Source organism: Sus scrofa, chromosome 16 (assembly GCF_000003025.6).
Source record: "Sus scrofa isolate TJ Tabasco breed Duroc chromosome 16, Sscrofa11.1, whole genome shotgun sequence".
Lineage (NCBI taxonomy): Eukaryota > Metazoa > Chordata > Mammalia > Artiodactyla > Suidae > Sus > Sus scrofa.
This window is the reverse complement of record NC_010458.4, coordinates 27643283-27650405: the sequence shown is the minus strand read 5'-3', so window position 1 is coordinate 27650405 and position 7123 is coordinate 27643283. Positions and strand designations below refer to the sequence as shown.

At 46.5% G+C, this 7123-nt stretch overlaps 1 pseudogene across 3 annotated transcripts in view; it reads left to right on the top strand.

Moving 5' to 3' along the window:
* LOC106506477 overlaps positions 1748–7123 on the top strand; it is an 81433-nt pseudogene continuing 76057 nt past the window's right edge. For 2 of the 3 annotated variants that reach the window (XR_002339591.1, XR_002339593.1), the window contains exon 1: positions 5760–7020. The product of XR_002339591.1 is annotated as an uncharacterized LOC106506477, transcript variant X1 (transcript). Of the gene's footprint in view, positions 3959–5759; positions 7021–7123 lie in introns of those variants that run through there. The other variant, XR_002339592.1, reaches the window with a different exon arrangement.

Here is a 7123-nt window from a genome sequence, read left to right as displayed (position 1 = left end):
CCCCCAAATGGTCAGGTCACCACCAGCATCTCCACCCTCAAGGGGAGTCCCAGTTGCCTCCTGCCTCTCTGGGAGGCTCTTTAAGAGCAGCAAGTGGGTCTGACCCACACACCTACTGCCTCTGCTCTGGGCCTTGGAGCATGTGAGATTTTTGTGTGTGCCCTTTAAGAGTGGACTGTGTTTCTTTAATCCTCCAGCTCCTGAAAATACCTCCACACCCCCACCCCCATTTTCAAAGCCAGACCTTCTGGAGGGTTCTTAGTGCAGCATTCCTGAGCTGGGGAGACTGATGTGGGGCTCGGACCCCTTGCTCCTTGGATGATTGATTATCCTCCCATTTGTGGGTTGCTGACCCAGGGGTGTGGGTTGCTGTTTCTATACCTTGACTCTGCCCTTCCTACTCATCTCATTGTGGTTCCTTCCTTATGTCTTGAGTTGTGGAAGGTTTTCTCAATTATTCTTCAGGCTGTTCTCCTAGATAGCTGCTCTGTAAGTAGTTACAGTTTTGGTGTGTCCGTGGGAGGTGGTGTGTTCCGGGTCTTCCTATACCACTGTCTTGCCCCCCCTCCCAATTGCCAAAGTTTCTAATCGCTGTCATTTTGTGGGGTCTAAACTGCCTTCTTGGATTCCCTCTGTTTTCTAAATTCTTAGGTTAAAAATATCTTTTATACTCATAAAATATGAGCCACTATCGAAGATGTCATGAGCATTAAGCATGGTCTTTTTGGGCTTAAAGTCAACCCTATGGGGTCCTTGTCTGGCTCTCCAACTAGACTGAGAGAGTAAGGAAAATGGGAACCAGACCTCATTCATTTTCTGAGTGCCCAGCACAAAGCAGACTCTTGCGTCTGTTAATTGAATTTTTAGGTTTAATGGACAGAGTTAGTGGACAGAGTTAGTCCATTAAACATAGGAAAAAGGTGTGATCAATCTATATGCAAGATGGAGGAAAACTATATTTGTGTCCATCAATGTTTCTGAAAGCAGAGAATTAGAAATTAACTGTGAGTATTAGAATTATAATTTCACCAGGTATTTGATTTAAAAAGTCAAAATAATCCTTTTACAGCAAGAAGACACAAAAACTCTTGAACAGCCACTCTTTTTCTTTTTGGCACTTGTTCTTCCTTGCTGGTAAGTTTCTACCTTAAAAAATAACAATAGACAATTATTGAGTACTTTTTTTGTTGTAGGCATTTTGGAAAGCACTTCACCTGTTAACTCTGAGGCAGGTTCAGATGGTCTCCAACTTACAGTGGTCTGACACAATTTTTTGACTTTTTGATGGTGCAAAAGTGATAAACATTCTTTAGAGACCACATTCTGAATTTTGAATTTTGATCTCTTCCTGGGCTAGTGATATGCCATACGATACTCTTTTTATGTTGGGAGTGGCAGCTGCAGCTCCAAGTCATGAGATCACGGGAGAAAACAGATAGACTTACAAGCATCCTGTACCCATACAACCATTCTTTTTTTCAATTTTAGTATGAGTTGTTCATCACTTTATTCTTTTAGTTATTAGAAAACATATTCTAGATATACTAGATTGTTGTTAGATGATTTGAAAATGTTATCCCATCCTTTGGGCTTTGTTTTCATTTTTTTTTCCTTTTTACAGTCAAACTTTTGGCACATGGAAGTTCCCAGGGCTAGGTGTCAAATCAGAGCTACACTTGTGGTCTGCACCACAGCTATAGCAACACTGTATCCGAGCTACAGCTGTGACCTGCTGTGGCAACATGGATCCTTAACCCATTGAGCAAGGCCAGAATTAAAACCACATCCTCACGGAACCTGCTGAGCCACAATGGAAACTCAACACTTTCTTATAGAATAAATATTTGTGTTAGATGATTTGTGTCAGATGATTTTGCTCAACTGTAGGTCCATGTAAGTGTTCTGAGCACAGTAAGGTAGGCTAGGCTATGATGTTTGGTAGGTGAGATCTATTCGATGCATTTTTGACTTACAATATTTTCAATTTACAGTGGATTTATCAGGGTGTAACACCATCATAAGTCAAGGGAGATCTGTGCTCTTACTTGCCCTCACTTTCCAGGTGAAAAAAACAAGGTTTTAGAGATGATATTGACCCAAAGTTAGTAAATGTTGGGACCCATATTTGCACAGAGAGTTTGAATCCCAGAGCTCAGGATCTTGTACTTTTGCTCACTTGCACTTAGGAAAAAAACAAAACAAAAACTCCCTTTTATTGGGATGTTCAAAAATAGAAAATGAAAATAAGTAGATGTAAGTCGATCTCAGAGAGAGGGCTTAGTTCTCCTGCCTCGCATCTTTCCCACATTAGAGTCAATTCAACTTTGAAAAACATCATCTAGGATGGTCCAGTTCCCCACCATTCTGCCCTTTGTTGATTTTTTGACATCCTAAGAGGCTGGAACAGTTGACCCTATCTCTTAGCCCAGGTACACTGCTTCTTTAGGTCTCACTGGAGACCGAAGCTATGGCTCAGCTGTGTTTTTCCTGTAGAAAGCAGGGTTGGAATTCTGCAGTGGAGAGGCATCATTAGCCTTACTCCAGGAAACTTTTGGGCCATTGGGCACTGCCTTACTACCTCAAGCTGGATGACCACCCCCCCCCCTTCAGCCACAGGCCTCAATTCTCCTTGGACTAGGATCGAACCCACACCTCTGCAGCAACTTGAGCCACTGCAGTCCCATTCTTAACCCACTGTGCCATGGCAGGAACTCCATTTGTCTGCTGTTTCTATGGGCAGTCGTGGCTGGCATTGGTCTTGGTTGACATTGACATTGATTTAAAACGCCAGAATTGATGGAATTAAGGGGGAAATTGGGCCATTCCATCATCAGATCCTTCTTACCAGCTGCAAGTCCTGGAGTTGCTTTCACAGGGAAAACCAAAAGTAGAACATTCAAAATCAAGATGTGGCTTACACTCTCCAACATTTGTTTCCATTACACCTTTATATCGCTGATGAATATTCATTTAAAACTACTCCTCTTTTACTTATTCTTTCCCTCCTTTTCCTCCTCTCCCTAGATCAGTTTGCCTAATGAAAGACAAATCATTAAATAAAGAGTCTTCTAAATAGGTTGCTGGAAGCCACTTTACCAAATTTACTCACTGCTTGAATCTTTTAGTTCACTGAGCAGTTTTAATGAACTATGATTGCATTTTAAGGAACGTGGAATTTGTGTCTGTCTCAACCGTTTTTCTGCTGCTGCCAATCCATGTGAAATAAAAAAAAAAATCCTAGAAAAAGATAAAAGGTCAAAGCTGACCCTTATGTAGTGTTAAGTGCTAATGGCACAAAATACAGAGAGTGAGCTTGATTTTGTAAACATATGTATTACATGCATTTCCACAAATATGCCTGTATGTGAGATAAAGATAGGAAAATGTCAACTAAGAGTGATGTAAGTACTGGTTGCAATTGCAGGTGATTGACTTTTATTCTTGAGTCTGTTTTCCTTTTTCATGTTTTTCGCAATGGATGCATATTGTCTCTGTACTACTAAAAAGGGTTACCACAGGGACTGGTACGCCTTAAATATAACTTCTGGAACTGGACCTGGACATGCCAACGCTGCCTCTCACCAGCTGCAGGACTTTGAGTAAATGAAATTGAACTACCCTCTTCCCAGCAGGTGTTCTCGCTTGATACACGCGGGTAATAAATTTCTTACTGGTTAGGATTAAATGGCACCATATGTAGGGTCTCAGGCACACTCAGTAGGGATTCCTTGATTAGGGAACCGAGCTCTGAGCTCAACCCTGGATCCAAGGCAGTGTTTGAGATCTCAGTGCCTCAGGGGCTCTCCCTGCTCTAACCCACGACCCTGACCTACAATCCCGCCGGGGAGGGAGCCGCTGCCTCCTCTTGCCTTCGCACCTCGGTGGCTGGGGTGACTCCTTCTCCCCGCGGCCTCTTGAGGATGAGGTGCAGTCTCTTCCCAGGCTCCACGAGTTTTCGGTGAGTACAGTGAGGAGGCCGGGATGGGCAGCGGGTAAGTAGGAACGGGGTGGCGCCCCACACCCTCCCCTGCTTGTTTGGGGTGCGGCGAGGGGAGGTGCGCCGGTGCAGGGGTTCGCTGGGCTGCGGTTGTGGGTTCCCGGTGGGCGGCCGGAAACTGAGACAGGAAGCCTTGGGGTGGGGTGTGTGTGTCTGTCTGTCTGTCTGGTGGGGGGGCTTGGCAGGCGACGCCAAGCTCTCAAGGGCTGGGACAGGTCCTTCGTTCGCGGAGGGCACTAGTCAAGGGCACTAGTCAAGGGCACTGGAACGCGGAGGTGGCCGAGCCACACTCAGGACCGTGGGCGCCCCGGCCGCGGGGCCGCCTTGGCCCGCGCCCCCCCAGCCCCCGCGTGCTTAGCGCCGCAGCGCAGCGCCTTCGGCTGGTTTCTCCCGCCCCTGGATGGTCCCTGTTCCCTCGGCTTCTGTCTACCACCCACCTGGATGCCTGCAGCCGCTGGCCTCTCTCCCCCGGGTGCTCAAGAAAACCAGCAGCGCCCCGGAGAGGAGAAAGAGGGTCCCCCGTCCTTTGGGGCCGCGCGGGACCCGGGTGCGGGGGATAGGCCCCCCACCATCCATTTCCCAAAAGTCGCCGCAGATGTGCGGCCACCGGGAGTCACGTAGTGTGCGGCGAGCGTCGGAGCTCGGAGAGGCCTGGGCGGGGGTGACCGGGCGAAGCCAGAGTGCAGAGGCTTCTCACGAAAGGGGAAGCTCCTTGCGGGGGTGCAGCTTTCGGCCGAAATTTAGCTCCGCAGGAGCTTGGGATGTTTGCTGTTCTCCCCTCGCCTTTAGTTTCATTTATTCTCTTCCAAAGAGCATGTTCCTTCCCCGGATGTTGGGTGTTTTCCATCCTCCCTCAAAAAGGATACGCCGGGAAAGGAACATGCAGATCGTTGAACATTCTTTGGTTGGAGTCTGAGGAAGGCTCATCTTGACGCTAAGGAGACTCGCGTTTTCGGGGAGTGTAAAATTTGCAAAATCAGGATGTTTCCCCGCCCCATCTCTCTTGAAGACAACTCTCTCACTCCCCGACCCCCGATACCAGCTGTCTGCTGCGCCAAAGCTTGAGGAGCCCAGGCCTGGAGTCTTTGGCGGTTAAGAGTACGTAGAGAGATTTCACAAGATTCAGCTGTGATGGTGGTGCTTGGGGGCGAGAGAGAAAGGACTAGAAGTCCTGAGGCGGAAGGGAGTGGCTTTCGATTGAAACAAAGCTCGAGATGACCCCAGAGGGGAAGCCTCTGTGGCACCACCCCTTCTCTTTTCTGTCCCATTCCAGCTTCTAGTCCTCCCTGGTGCTTGTAGTTAACAGTACTGTTTTAGACTTAAACATTTTGCTAAGTGAGATCGTGAAGTGTACTCGCCACATGCAAGCAACAACAACAAGGGGTGTGCGTGTGAAAGAAAACTTTTGGAGGTGATGTGTTTTTGTGGCATAGCTTGTGGTTTTGCCAGTGTATGCTGATCTCCAAACTGATGAAGTTGCTTATGGTAAATATTTATGACTTGTTTGTGTGTCCGTCATACCTCAATAAAATGGTTTTAAAAAAAAAAAGCTACCTTTGGAGTTCGTGCTGTGTTGCAGTGGGTTAAGATTGGCATTGCAGTGGCTTGAGTTGCTGGGGAAGCATGGATTTGATCCCATGTGGGCACAGTGGGGTAAAGGATCTGAGGGTGCCCCAGCTGTGGCTGAGATTCAGTCTCTGGCCTGGGAACTTCCATATGCAGTGGATGCAGCCATTAAAAAAAAGTTACATCCAGTTTCTAAAAACTTTCTGTATCAATAGTTTACAGTGTAAATCATAGTTACAGAAATGAAACTTGAGACCATATTACTATTTCATTTAGAAACTTTATTAAAACGACTGATTTTTCTCAGACAAGTTATATCCAATGCCTTTTTTTTTTTTAATTGAAGTCTGGTTGATTTCCAATGTTGTGTTTCTGGTATACAGCAAGTAATTTATTTATAAAAACAGACACATAAGTACACATACGTATACATCCCACCATCCTTTTTCATATTCTTCTCCAATATGTTTTTTCTTTTTTAAACTGGGATATTGAATGTAATTCCCTGAGCTAAACAGTAGGATCTTATTATCTGTTTTATGCAACTTTGTTGTTTATCTATTTTACATGTAGTCCTCTGTATCTGCTAATCCCAAACTCCTAATGCGTCCCTTCTCCACCCCCTTTCTCCTCTGGTAACCATAAATTTTCTAGGTTTGTGAGTCTGTTTCTGTTTTGCAAATAAGGTCATTTGTGTCATTAATTTAGTTTCCACATGGCCGAGTAGTATTCCATAGGTATGCACTATGCCCTGTGTGCATTCATCTGTCAGTGGCCATTTACTTTATTTCCAGGTCTTGGTTATTGCAGATGGTGCTGCTATGAACACTGGGGTGCATTATCTTTTCGAATCGGAGTTTTCTTCAGATATGTGCCCAGGTGTGGGTTGCTGCATCAAATGGTGACTCCACTTTTAGTTTTTCAAGGAACATCCATACCGTTGTTCTCCTTAGTGGTTGTACTAGTTTACATTTCCATCAGAAGTTCCATCCAATCTTAATGGGACTATTAGGCATTAAATATAACTTTTGAAATTAGACCTGCAAATTCCAACACTGCCTCGCACTAGCTGTAGGACTTCTGAGTAAATCGAATTGAACGACCCTCTCCCCCAGCAGGTGTTATCACTTGATACACGCGGGTAATAAATATCTTGGCAATGAGGGTTAAAAGGCACCATGTGTGGGGTCTCAGGCACACTCAGTAGTGATTCCTTCATTAGGGAAGGAGCTATGAGCCCAACCCTTGATCCAGGGCAGTGTTGAGATCTCAGTGCCTCCCTCGGCCCTCCCTGCACTGGAGGTGGGTGAGGGTGTTGGTTCCAGACCAAAGATCCCGCCGGGGAGGGAGCCGCTGCCTCCTCTTGCCTTCGCACCTCGGTGGCTGGGGTGACTCCTTCTCCCCGGCGGCCTCTTGAGGATGAGGTGCAGTCTCTTCCCAGGCTCCACGAGTTTTCGGTGAGTACAGTGAGGAGGCCGGGATGGGCAGCGGGTAAATGGAACGGGGTGGCGCCCCACACCCTCCCCTGCTTGTTTGGGGTGCGGCGAGGGGAGGTGCGCC